This window comes from Haemaphysalis longicornis, unplaced genomic scaffold, assembly GCF_048455015.1.
Source record: "Haemaphysalis longicornis isolate Haplotype H1 unplaced genomic scaffold, Haemaphysalis longicornis Haplotype H1 scaffold_1, whole genome shotgun sequence".
Taxonomy (NCBI): domain Eukaryota; kingdom Metazoa; phylum Arthropoda; class Arachnida; order Ixodida; family Ixodidae; genus Haemaphysalis; species Haemaphysalis longicornis.
In genome coordinates, this window is record NW_027526203.1 from 200,386,566 (window position 1) to 200,399,946 (window position 13,381).

Genomic DNA, 13,381 nt, shown 5'->3' on the forward strand with positions numbered 1-13,381 from the left:
TACCTTCGCAGGAGCTTCTCACTGAGTCCGCGTCGTCGGATGGGAGTCCAAACCCACACACGATCCCCTGGTTGGTACTCGGCGTCTCGGCGTCGGAGGTTGTAGCGGCCCGCATCCACCAGCTGCTGGTCCGTTATACGAACTCGAGCGAGCTGGCGGGCCTCCTCCGCACGTTGAAGATATCCGTGGACGTCGGCGTTGAGGTCGTCGTCTTCTACGTGCGGAAGCATGGCGTCGAGCATCGTAGTCGGCCTTCTACCGTAGACAAGCTCGAACGGCGTCAGCTGTGTCGTCTCCTGGATAGCCGTGTTGTACGCAAACGTGACATACGGGAGCACTTCGTCCCAAGTCTTATGTTCAACGTCAACGTACATTGACAGCATATCTGCGATTGTCTTGTTCAGACGTTCTGTTAGTCCGTTCGTTTGGGGGTGGTACGCCGTCGTTCTTCGGTGATCCGTGTTGCTGTAGCGTAATACTCCTTGCATCAGCTCCGCAGTAAATGCCGTTCCGCGGTCTGTGATTAGGACTTCCGGGGCTCCATGTCGCAGCACAACCTGGCTTATAAAGAACTTCGCCACTTCTTGTGCAGTCCCCCTCGGAAGAGCGGCGGTCTCTGCGTAGCGCGTCATGTAGTCTGTCGCTACGACAATCCACTTGTTCTGTGATCGTGACGTAGGGAACGGGCCTAAAAGGTCCATTCCAATCTGTTGAAATGGTCTCGATGGGACGGCGATCGGTTGCAGAAGTCCGGCGGGTCTTGTCGGCGGCGTTTTTCGTCGCTGGCAGTCACGGCAGCTCCGGACGTAGTGGGTGACGTCAGAGGTAAGGCCGGGCCAGTAGTACCTCGCCTTGATTTTTCCGATAGTGCGGGCTGTGCCCAGATGTCCGGAAGACGGGTCGTCGTGGCACGCTTCCAAAATTTCGTCACGAAGGTCCGCGGGGATGACGAGAAGGTAATTCGCTCTTTTTCCGGGGCTGAAATTCTTCTTCACAAGGACGGAGTTTCTCAGGCTGAATGCTGGTAAACTGCGTTTGAAGGTCCTAGGAACGGCAACGTTGCATCCCTCGAGGTACTCGATTATGACGCGTAAGTCGGGGTCGGCACGCTGCTGGGCGGCTAGGTCGCTCTCCGTCACGATCCCGAAGAACGCGCTGTCTTCATCAGAGTCTTGTGGTGGTGGGTCGACGGGGGCGCGGGACAGGCAGTCGGCGTCGGAGTGTTTCCTGCCGGATTTATAAACGACTGTAACGTCGAACTCCTGCAGGCGCAAGCTCCACCGCCCAAGACGGCCAGAGGGGTCCTTCAAATTGGCGAGCCAACACAGCGCATGGTGGTCTGTTACAACCTTGAATGGCCTTCCATACACGTATGGGCGAAATTTTGAAATCGCCCATATAATAGCCAGGCACTCTTTCTCAGAGGCAGAATAGTTTTTCTCCTCCTTCGACAGACCACGGCTAGCATAGGCGATTACCCTTTCGCAGCCGCTTTGCTTTTGGACAAGGACGGCACCCAAGCCTATATCACTGGCGTCCGTATGCATTTCCGTTTCGGCATTTCCGTCGAAATGAGCGAGCACGGGCGGGCTTTGCAGGCGTTTTTGCAGCTCGCCGAATGCTTTTTCTTGGTAGTTTTCCCAGCTGAAAGGGGTGCTATCTTTCGTCAAGCGCGTGAGTGGCTCTGCAATGCGTGCGAAGTTTGCGACGAAGCGCCGGTAGTATGCGCACAGCCCGAGAAATCTCCGCACGCCCTTCTTGTCTTTTGGCCTTGGGAAGTTCGCAATGGCTGAAGTTTTTGCCGGGTCAGGTAGGACTCCCGCGGCGTTGACGACGTGGCCCAAGAACTTGAGTTCCCCGTATGCGAAACGGCACTTTTCAGGCTTCAGCGTCAACCCCGACGTACGAATGGCCTCGAGTACAGACTCCAACCTTGCAAGGTGTTCGTCGAAAGTCCGGGCGAATACCACTACGTCGTCGAGGTATACGAGGCAGGTGTGCCACTTAAGGCCAGCTAGCACAGTGTCCATGACTCTTTGAAACGTCGCTGGTGCTGTGCACAGCCCAAACGGCATCACCTTGAACTCGTATAGGCCGTCTGGGGTTATAAATGCAGTCTTCTCTCGGTCTCTCTCGTCCACTTCAATTTGCCAGTAGCCGGTCTTCAGGTCCATCGATGAGAAGTACTTCGCGTGGCAGAGGTGGTCGAGGGCGTCGTCGATTCGGGGGAGGGGGTACACGTCCTTTTTCGTGATTTTGTTCAGTCGCCGGTAGTCAACGCAAAACCTTAATGTGCCGTCTTTTTTCTTTACGAGTACGACGGGCGCAGCCCAGGGGCTTTTCGATGGCTGTATAATGTCATCGCTCAGCATGTCGTCGACTTGAGTCCGGATGGCTTCCCGTTCGTGTGAAGAGACGCGGTACGGTGACTGTCGGGTAGGTCGGGCTCCATCTTCGGTTATTATTCGGTGCTTCGCTAGAGGGGTCTGACGTAGTTTTGCGCTGGACGAAAAACATTCGCTATAGCGACGCAGCAAAGCCAATAATTTTTTCCGTTGTTCTTGCGGTAGCGCCGGATTCACGTCGAATGGCTGCGGGAGCTTGAATGTTTCTACGGGTGTGCGTTCAAAGTCGGCGACTGCGATCACATCACTTGCTTCTTGCGTTTCTTCGAGGAACGCAATTGCAGCTCCCTTGTTTAAATGCTGGTACTCTTCGGTGAAATTAGTGACCAAAACGTGAGATTGGCGTTGCTTAAAGTGCGCAATGCCTCTTGCGACGGAGACACCGCGGTCGAGAAGCAACCTTCGATCACTCTCTACGATAGCGTCGATGTCAGAAGCAGCATCCTCACAGTAGACGGCGATCATCAAGCTTGCGCGGGGTGGCAGGGTGATGTGATCGTCGGCGATCCTGACAGCAGCACGGTGATCGGGGTTCGGCTGCGGCGTCGTGGAGTGATTGGAGGAAAATGTTATCGACTTGGTCTGCAGATCAATTATTGCGCCGTTGTCCGTCAAAAAGTCCATTCCGAGAATCACGTCGCGGGAGCAGTTAGGCAGAACGACGAACGCCGCAGGGTACGTTGTGCCGTCTATGGTGACGCGCGATGTGCACGTTCCACTTGGCGTCACGAGGTGGCCTCCTGCTGTGCGTATGTGCGGACCGTCCCATCTGGTCATAACTTTCTTCAGTTTAGACGCAAATGGTCCGCTCATTACCGAATAGTCAGCTCCCGTGTCTACGAGGGCGACTACGTCAAAGCCGTCGATGGACACCTTGACGTCAGATGCAGTCGTCCTCGAGTTGCGGGTTCGTCGGGGCGTCGTATCTCTGCTTGTACGTGTTGATGGTCGGGCACTGTGCATCGTCGTTGTCGTCGTCTTCTCAACGGACGTCTTGGTCAGGTCGGGTACGCGTCGCGCCGTGTAGCTGTCGTCGTGTTCAGGAGTCTCGTTAGGGCTAGGTCGGGTCGTCGGGATGAGGGCATGTCGTGAATGATGGTCTTCAGCGAGTCGCTGCGTCGTTGGAGGGTTTTCATTTTTCCGCCGTTGTGCAACTTTACCTCCCGAAGTTGCTGCTTTTAGTTTCCCCCGCGTGGGCTGGGGGACCTTCCACGTGAGAAGTCAGCAGTGCTGCGGCGGTTTGGTGACTGAGACGGGTAGGGCGACGGTGAACGGTTGAAGCGGGCTGGTCCTCGGTTGGTGTTGGAGAGGTATTCTTCGATCTCAGCAGCGCGCTGGCCGTATCGGGGGCGTGGGGCGTCGACGGAGAACCCTCGCAAACCGAGCCTCTTGTAGGGACAGCGACGGTAGATGTGGTCGGCCTCTCCGCAGTGGTAGCACAGCGGGCGATTATCGGGCGTTCGCCACACGTCGGTCTTCCTTGGCGTCTGGTATTGGTCTACAGGGCGTCGGGCGGGCGGCGTTGGACGGCGGTATGGCTCAGCCTCTTGACGACGGGTTGGAGCAGGGCGGGGTTGACGAACAGCCGAGGAGTAGGTCGTGGCTTGTGGTTCGCGGGGTGCTTCCGACGGCGTAGAAGTTCCCAGTGCGTTTTGGACTTCTTCTCGGATTACGTCGGTCAGGGAAGCCACTTGAGGTTGCGGCGTCATTGGAAAAAGCTTCCGAAGCTCCTCCCTGACCACTGCTCGGATGGTCTCTCGCAATGTATCGGAGCTTCCATTTGCAGCACCGATGGTCTCCGAGAACAGCGCGTTGACAGGGCGGTCGTACTGCCTGGTTCGAATTTCTAGTGTCTTCTCCATCGCGGCCGCCTCAGACGCGAATTCGGCCACTGTCTTCGGAGGGTTACGGACTAGACAAGCAAAAAGTTCTTGCTTCACTCCTCGCATTAGAAACCTGAGCTTCTTTTCCTCGGTCATTTCAGGGTCCGCACGACGAAAAAGTCGCTTCATCTCCTCAACGAAAATCACGACTCCTTCGTTGGGGTGCTGCGTTCGAGTTTCAAGCAAAAGCGCAGCTCGCTCTTTTCTCACCACGGTAGTGAAGGTCTTAAGGAACTCCCTCTTGAATTGAGTCCAGTCGGTCAAAGAGCTCTCATGGTTCTCGAACCAAGTTCGAGCAGCATCTTCTAAGTAAAAGAAGACATGCCGGAACGTTTCTTCATCGTCCCACCTGTTGAAGATGCGGACGCGCTCCAACTTCTCCAACCATTCTTCGGGGTCTTCAGCGGGGGCTCCCCGGAACGATGGCGGTTCTCGGGGCTGCTGCAGGATGATTGGCGACGTTGTTTCTTGCACCATGGTGTTGGTTGCAGCGTTCCTTCTCTTGGGCCCTTCTGGCAGAAGACCGAACTCGGGCGGTAAATCTTGCAGGCGGGGGCTGGCTCTTGTTGGACTGGCTTGGCGGCTTTTCGAGGTTGTAGTGGGCATGAAGGGTGCGTACCCCGCACCTCCACCAGATGTCACATAGCCAAGGACGATGCAGTGGTGTTGAATGATAAACACGTTTATTGGAGCGAACTTGTGCTCCCCTAACAACTCAAAAGAATACAGAGGCGGCGAAGCAGCGGTCAACAAAGTGACTTGCACAGGCGAGTGTCGTCGAATCGAATGCCCCGGCGTCCGCACTGCAGGCTTTTTATCTTTTGGCGCGCGTGGTTCTCGAAACGTCGATTCGCATCGAGAACATAGTAGATCCAAGAAGATTATTCTGGGCTGTTCACGTTAGATCGGAATGCTCTCCCTATCACAACAGATAACACATGCGGCACAGAAAGAAAGAATGGAACACGCGCTTCCCTTGGCGCAGAGATAACACAGACCGGCGCAGCCGGGCGGTAAAAGCAAAACACAAATAAACAAACCCAATGTATGGTTCGCGGCAATATACGACATTGGTGGAGTCACAGTTAAAGTTACCTTTTATATTTACGTAGTAGTCTGAAGCCGTGCTGGTGGCGCGCTGTGTAGTGGTCATGTGTGGGCATACTTTACATCGGGGTTTATTGCAGGGCATGCAGCCAGTAGTTTCCGGTCGGTTGATACGAGAGGTAGTAAGAAAGTCGGCTAAATTCTTATTACGCCGGTAGACAACGCGTGGTGGTTCGGGGAATATGCTTTTTGAGCGTTCACTTTGAATTGGGATATTGTGATGCTTTCTTAGTACGGTTGACACTCTTGGAGCGGAGGCTGAGTGGGTTAAAATTAAGTTTGTTTGCGGGTTAACGTTCGGGGCTTTTTTCTTACAGATTTCGTTACAGTCTAATTAGTTGGCTTGCACAATAGCGTCGTCGATAACTTGTTCCGGGTGTTTCTTATTCAAGAGGGCGGCCATTGAGTTCTCGACAGTTTAAGTCAAAGTCGGCTTGGTTTGTGCAAATTCTCCTAAAAAGGTGGGCTTGGCTGTACGGAATTCCTGTCTTGCAGTCTCTGACATGGCTACTTTGGGAGTGCAAATACTGCCGCGTGTCTGTCGGTTTTCTATACAGTTTAGTTTGAAGCCCACCTTGGGAGGTAGTAACGGTGACGTCCAGAAAGTTTACACTGTGTTCCGAATAGGAATGAGCAATGGAAATACTAGGATGGGCTAGGTTAAATGCCTCAATGAGGGTGAGGAGCTCCGCGTCACCGTGCTGCCAGATCATGAATATATGTCATCAATATACCTTTTATTTTATAGTACAGTGGCTTTACATTTTGGGTGTCAAGAAAGTTTGATTCGAGGTGAGATATAAAGATATTGGCGTAGTTAGGTCCGATTCTAGTTCCCATTGACGTTCCGCTGACTTGCACGTAATGAACTCCGTCGGACTCAAAATTGTTAAGTTCAAGAATAAGCCTCAGGAAAGTTTGGAGAGCAGAAGAATCGATAGGTTTGTCGCACGACGACTGCTCATACTCAAGGGATACAGCGGCGATGCCATCTTCATGGGGGGTGTTAGTATACATTGACGCAACATAAGGGTGACTAGGATATCGGTTATCAGGAATTTCAATTTTTGAGATGTCTGAGAGAAAGTCATTGGTATCCTTAATGAAGGAGGGAAAGCTGGGCGGAATGTCGCAAATGAGATTATCAACATAGCGCGAGAGGTTTTCGGTAACAGTGCCAATGCCAGAAACAATGGGGCGCCCTGGGTTGTTCACCTTGTGAATCTTTGGGAGAAGATAGAATTTACCGGCTACTGGGCTTAAGGGGATCAGGGAACGAGCCGTGGTTTCATTTATGGTTTTATTTTTAACAAGCTCAGCAAGTTTATCTTTGACAATTTGCTTACAGTCTTGAGTGGGATCATTGGGTAGTGCTTTATAGAACGTCGATACCGATAGTTGCTTATTGGCCTCGTTAACATAGTCGGTTTTGTCAAGGATTACGATGGCGCCTCCCTTGTCGGCAGGTTTAATAATTATGTCGGGACAGCTTGCGAGTTCCTCTAGGGCTTTCTTTTCGTTGGTAGTCATGTTGTGGTGGAAAGAAATTTTTTTTTTTTGTATTTTTCGCACATCGCGTTGGACAGCTTTGATGTACATGTCGAGGCAACTATCACGCTGTCTGGGAGGGGTCTAGTGCTTATAGCTAGGTAGGGTTCTGCGGGCTTCTTCCGTCGCGGGGTGATCGTAGAAGTATTCTCGTAGCCTCATGTTTCTGGCGAAATTATTTAAGTCCTTAAAAAGTTGAAATTCATCAAAACCACCAGTAGCCGGGCAAAAGTTTAGGCCCTTTGACAAGACGTTCACCTGAACTGAGGAGAGGGTTATACTTGAAAGTTCATTACATTCCCGGTAAGACTTTCTTTTGTGACGGCAGACGAGGAAAAATTATTAATACAGGGGTTTAACTGAACTGGTTGTGGTGCAGCAGTCGAAGCATTTATTACAGTCGTAGTGACATTATCGGTCGTATTGTCAGAGTGGGGGCAATTACTAGTGCCGGAGCTTGTTAGGTTCTTACGCGTGTGGTCAGTGTTAGAAATCTTATCTCGGTTAAATTTTCGGGCTTTTGTTCAGGATATGGCGGAGGCCGTCTTGGATTCGTAGTTGCTTAAAAGGTTCAACTCTTTTTTGCTTAGTTCCTGACTAAGTAGTTTCTCTTTCTTTCGGAGAGAATGGGCCGTAGTTTCGTAGTGATTGAGGATTATTTTAGTTAATTGTAAAGATGCTTTATCAAGTACCTGTTTCCACTTCTTCATTTTGGAAGGGGAGAGTTCGGTAGTAGCAGGTTTTATTCTAATCCTAAGACCCCTGGGAGCGACCGCGGCAGTCAAATACTGTGCAAGAGCGGAAACGTGCAATTCGGAACGTATGCGCTTTTCAGTTGTTTTTCTTAACTTTAAAAACTGTCTTGAAACGGGGAAGGAGACCGCGTTACCTGTTTTTTTTTTTTAGTCAGTTGTTGCTATGCTGAGTCTTTCGAAGGTTGTAAGGGCATGTGGCACGGAGGGGTGGATGTTGAACCCCGGAAGGTCCGGCGGACGCGCTGCTGTTGGTTTCCGTGGGCTCGGCGGTCGCTGAAGATGCGGAGATTGGGCGTGGCATGCTGTTGGTGCGACGCTGGTCGGGGAGCTTCGTAGTGTCGCCGCGAGTGTTCCCTCGGGGCGTTGTGGCCGCTGCAGGTTTGGCAGTTGGGGGCGGCATGCCGCTGGCGCGACGCTCGTCCGTGGACTTCGGGGTTGGGGTGCTGGCGCTCGCCAGGGGCGCCGTGGTTGCGGTGGATCTGGGGGGCGGTGCCGGTGGGCTGCTGGCACGACACTGCTCCGGGGTCCTTACACTGGATAGAATTGGAGGCAGTGGTGGAAAGTCGCTGTCATTTGGCAAGATAGCCGGGGCAGCAACTGGGGTGGCGGTGCATGCGAAGTCGCGCCACCCCAGAGGATTGCAGCGCTGTTGCATGAAATATATATATATATATATATATATATATATATATATATATATATATATAGAGAGAGAGAGAGAGAGAGAGAGAAAGAGAGAGAGAAAGAGAGAGAGAGAGAAAATAAGGATTGGCAGTCAAGAAAACCTCAGAAAGCAAAGGGGAGGTTGTGATGGGTCATAGAAACAGATGAAGAATTTTTTAGTCAGAAAGAAAGTGGTGAAAAAATGCCCGCCGGATGGGATCCGAACCCACGACCTCCAGAATATCGGTCTCGTGCGATAACCACTACGCTACCGGCGGGGCAATTTCCCTACCACTTTCTCGGGTATTTATGTTAAGGTATTTTTTGGTTCCTGCACTAGGGGGTGGTAGCTAGCGCCACTCGGACTACTCGGGGTGAAGGAGACCTTCTTTTTAACCCCCGGGCCGTGACTCGAGTGTCTACATGTCGAGAGTGGTCGACCAGCGTTGAACCCTCTTAGGCTACCCTTGGCACCAAGACTGCCAGAACAGAGGCCCTCGCTAAGCATATGTAGCGAATCAGAAATGGAAAATGAGGGGCTCGGTGAAATAAGACAGAAAATAAGGATTGGCAGTCAAGAAAACCTCGGAAAGCAAAGGGGGGGTTGTGGTGGGTCATAGAAACAGATGAATTTTTTTAGTCAGAAAGAAAGTGGTGAAAAAATCGCACCAGACCAGTATTCTGGAGGTCGTGGGTTCGGATCCCATCCGGCGGGCATTTTTTGACCACTTTCTTTATGACTAAAAAAATTCATCTGTTTCTATGACCCACCATAGCCTCCCCTTTGCTTTCCGAGGTTTTCTTGACTGCCAATCCTTATTTTCTGTCTTATTTCAACGAGCCCGTCATTTCCTATTCTGATTCGGTATATATATATATATATATATATATATATATATATATATATCTTGTCCTTGGGAAGGAGGCCGCGTTTCCCCACCACTTAGAAACGATTAACCCTTTGTGTATCTATGGACCCTACCTATTTCCTATACCCGCCGCGGTGGCTCAGTGGCTAAGGCGTTGCGCTGCTGAGCACGAGGTCGCGGGTTCGATTCCCGGCCGCGGCGGCCGCTTTTCTGATGGAGGCGAAAAGCAAAAACGCCCGTGTGTACGAGATTTCGGCGCACGTTAAAGATCCCCAGGTGGTCAAAATTAATCCGGAGCCCTCCACTACGGCGCGCCTCATCGCCTGCGTTGCGTCGGCGCGTTAAACCCTAAAATCAATCAATCAATTACCTATTTCCTATTCAGTTGCTAGCTCTTGTGCAATGCTCTTTTGAGCACTGTGTCTATTCTGTCCATCCGCGGGGGGCACACCCAAAACACATTCTTCGTGCATGCCTGCATGAGTCTCTCCACCAACTGAATACCTCATTGTATACTTTTCCCTTCCTTTTGAAACCGCGATTATCCAGTCTTCCGCACTTGCAGCCCATGCCGGGTACGTTGCCCCGTCGCGGAGCAACCTTGACCGCTGCTTTGTAAATACGACCACTTCCACTCTCTCCTTTCTTCATTTCTCTTTTTTGTTGTTGTAAAATAGGCTTAGCCCGAGTGCATGCATATTCTCCGTTTTCGAAACCTCTCCCGATCCTTGTTACAGTTTTCTGCTAATCTATATAAGACATGTGTTTCAAATGTTCCTGACAGCAAAATCATGTAACTGTATACTCTGATGAAGGCAAGTCCCGTTGACGCTACGTAAGTAAACATTCTTTGGTATTGTTCCTGCTGTGTATCCGACTCTTTACTAAAATATATATATATATACATTGGAACGAGGGGGCTTTGAAGATGGTCACCAGATAGAAATAATACTTGCGGCCTCAGACCTCTGCCAACGTTTCGACAAGGGGACTTGTCTTTGTCAAGGCATCAGGGTTCATCTCTGGCACACTGTTTTATAGATACAGATTGAGTTGGAGAGAGATGGGGGATGTTGTTAAGAGCGGGGCCGGAAGGAGGACATCAAAGTGGGTCAACGGTCGGTTGAAAGGAGCGAAATAGACAGAGAGAAACGGAGGTGTGGTTATTGCGACAGGATCCCGCAATAGAGAAAAAGGGAAGACTACGAGAGGGTCGGGGGAAACAGGGGGGAATTCTCAAACGCGCTCCCTAACATAAACAACATCGTGCGGGGCCATTCAGGAGTGTGAATGGGCTAACATTTTCATTCCGAGGAATTGGAAAGAACTGATTGATTGATTGATTGATTGATTGAGGGGTTTAACGCGCCGACGCAACGCAGGCGATGAGGCGCGCCGTAGTGGAGGGCTCCGGATTAATTTTGACCACCTGGGGATCTTTATCGTGCGCCGAAATCTCGTACACACGGGCGTTTTTGCTTTTCGCCTCCATCCGAAAAGCGGCCGCCGCGGCCGGGAATCGAACCCGCGACCTCGTGCTCAGCAGCGCAACGCCTTAGCCACTGAGCCACCGCGGCGGGTAATTGGAAAGAAGTCAGTGGCGTTCCTGGCTAAACTTGCACCCGGGGCCCCAGCAAATTTGTCACCCCCTCTCATACGAAATTTCAGCAATAATCAGAACAAATCAGCACAGTTTCCACTTTTTTATTTGATATTAAAATAATTTACTTTATTTTATTTATCTTTCCTTTATTTTATTTTATTCATTTTATATGCCTTTATTTTATTTATTTTATTTTCCTTTATTTTCTAAATTACTCAGTTATTTTGTTTTTTTAATAAAGAGTTGAAATAACAAGATCGATATATCCATTTTTGCATAGAAATGAAACAACTTTGCAGGTTTTAATTAAAGTGAGGGCTTTGGAATACACGAATACACAATGCAGTTCCGGTGCACGTCTAATACGACATAATGGACAATATACAACGTGTGTCAATACATAAAAAGAAGACAATGTATACAAAAGAAGCAACAAAACAGCAAGACATGCTGTACATACACAAACCAAGTCATAATCGCTACATGGGGTCAATCTGTACACGAGGAGGGCAGCCAACGAACCAAATTTGGTATGACGAATACACGATCACAGGAAAAACAAGTCTTACTTCCCCAAAATTTTGGTTTGTCTGTGTCACTTCCTTCAACCACTCAGCCAAAAGTTGCAACAACTGTTCAGCAATAAGTATACACAGAAAAACTGCTACCTACAACTGCTACAAAACTACTAAAGACCAACGTACTACAAGCACTGGCGTGGGTGATGATTGTTCATCTTACACAGCGCCAAGAAAAAAAATGCCGCAAGATGTTCGTACCCAACCTACAGAGCAACACTTAATTAAAGAATACACTGTAAATAGTTTTTGCGGTAGAAAACAAATGCATTCAGAACAAAGGAGAGTTCCGCGCGTTCTCACTTACGAGGATATCGTATTGGAGAGGACACATGTGAGGAGGACGTCGAGTTGCGAGTGCGGGAAAATTTAATTGCAACGAGAAAATAAACATGCATTAACCGTTGGAGGAGCAAGAGAGGAGGGGAAGAGCCTGGAGGAGAGCTTGTGACGCTGCAGGGGATGTAGCAAACTATTGTCTTTCGGCAACATTGCAACGCAGCAAGCCTATACGCGGCCGATTTTTTTCTGTGAATAATTTGCAACGGGGCATTTTGAGACTAGTGTTCGTTGAGATAATTATACCTCCTTGTCGACAAAGTAGGTAAGCAGGCGTTATTGCATGACCCTTAAATAAAAAAAAACATTGAACGAACAATGTTTCTCGTTGAACGAAAGCAAAATGGACCTTTCTGTTCTTTAAAATTTCTCTCTGCGTGTCTTTTTCTCCGCAAACTTTTCTATGATAGCATCAAAATTGATCTTTTTTATGTATTCCCTCTCTATTGACAGTATCGCCAGGTTAGATGGCCTACTTTCAGTCGTAGTTGATCGCAGAGCAGTTTTTATTAACTTTAGTTTTGAGAAGCTTCTTTCGCCTGATGCCACAGACACACACACAGTTAAGAACAGTCGAAAGATGACGCTAATGTTGGGGAGGCTGTTGAAAAAATTACACTTAGCAACGTACTCCAGGAAGTTAAGTACAGTCCAACTTTTTGTAACATTCGGATGCATGTCAGTGGCCTTAAGGAGTCTGCGTAATCGCATAATCTCCAAGACGATGTCCTCTTCAGAAAACTCATCGTACACGGACAACAAGTTGGTTGCGAGTTTAAGTAGCTTATCCTCTTCCTCAAAAATTAAAGCAGCTGGTTGAATAATGCCAAAAACTGACATCACTTTCTCCATGGCCTGAAAACGCGTGTCGAGCTCCACATGAAAGCGGTCTAAGCATTGGAGCATTGCCCTTCTTACTTCTTCTTGTGCACTTAAACCTGCGTCTTTTCGTGTTTCTCCTGGCATTAATTTACGGAACCGGACTCTCTTAACTATCTCAATGTTCAATAAGTCGCATTTTTCGGTTGCCCGTGCAACTGCCTTCTCCACAACCTCGGCGCGATCATCCTCAAGGAATATCTTGAGAGCCTCGAGCTTCCTTGTGCAGTTTTCTAGACTCATTCCTTCTGTCTGCAAATACTTCTGAGTGTGATTAACTTCCTCTAGAACTTGCCTCCAGAAATAAAGAAAGCTCAAAAAAGAAAAATTGCACACAGCAGGCACAAGTTTCAAAGCCCTGTTACGAATCGGCCAACGCCGCCGTATTTTCCCGCATCAGCCACCACGTGGGAATCGACCACGTGCGCCCGCGTGTCGGTGAATCGTACTTTCGTGTCTCGCCATGCCGGGTCAGTCACCTCGCTTTGCAACGCGCCTCCGGCGGCTGCCAGCGCCACACCCTTCAGGCACCTGCGCGTCGGTGAGTCCCGCCTTGACATCCCCGGCTCAGACGTTTCGCTATCGGGCGATCAACATTCGATAGCGCGACCCCGGTACCTTTCAAGGACACTCTCTCCCCCCCCTCTCGGACGCCACATGGGACGAAGCCATGGATGACTCACGAACTATGGAAAGAGCGTGTGGGTGCTGTGATGTTCGTGGCGTGTTACTCTTGGGGGCGTTTTTTGGGT

The 13,381-nt window shown here is 49.9% G+C and overlaps 1 non-coding gene across 1 annotated transcript; it reads right to left on the minus strand.

Moving 5' to 3' along the window:
- Positions 1 to 8,566: 8,566 nt before the first annotated feature.
- Trnai-gau (transfer RNA isoleucine (anticodon GAU)) lies at positions 8,567 to 8,639 on the minus strand. The gene has a single exon. It is a non-coding gene; the product is annotated as a tRNA-Ile (tRNA).
- Between the last annotated feature and the right edge of the window lie 4,742 nt (positions 8,640 to 13,381).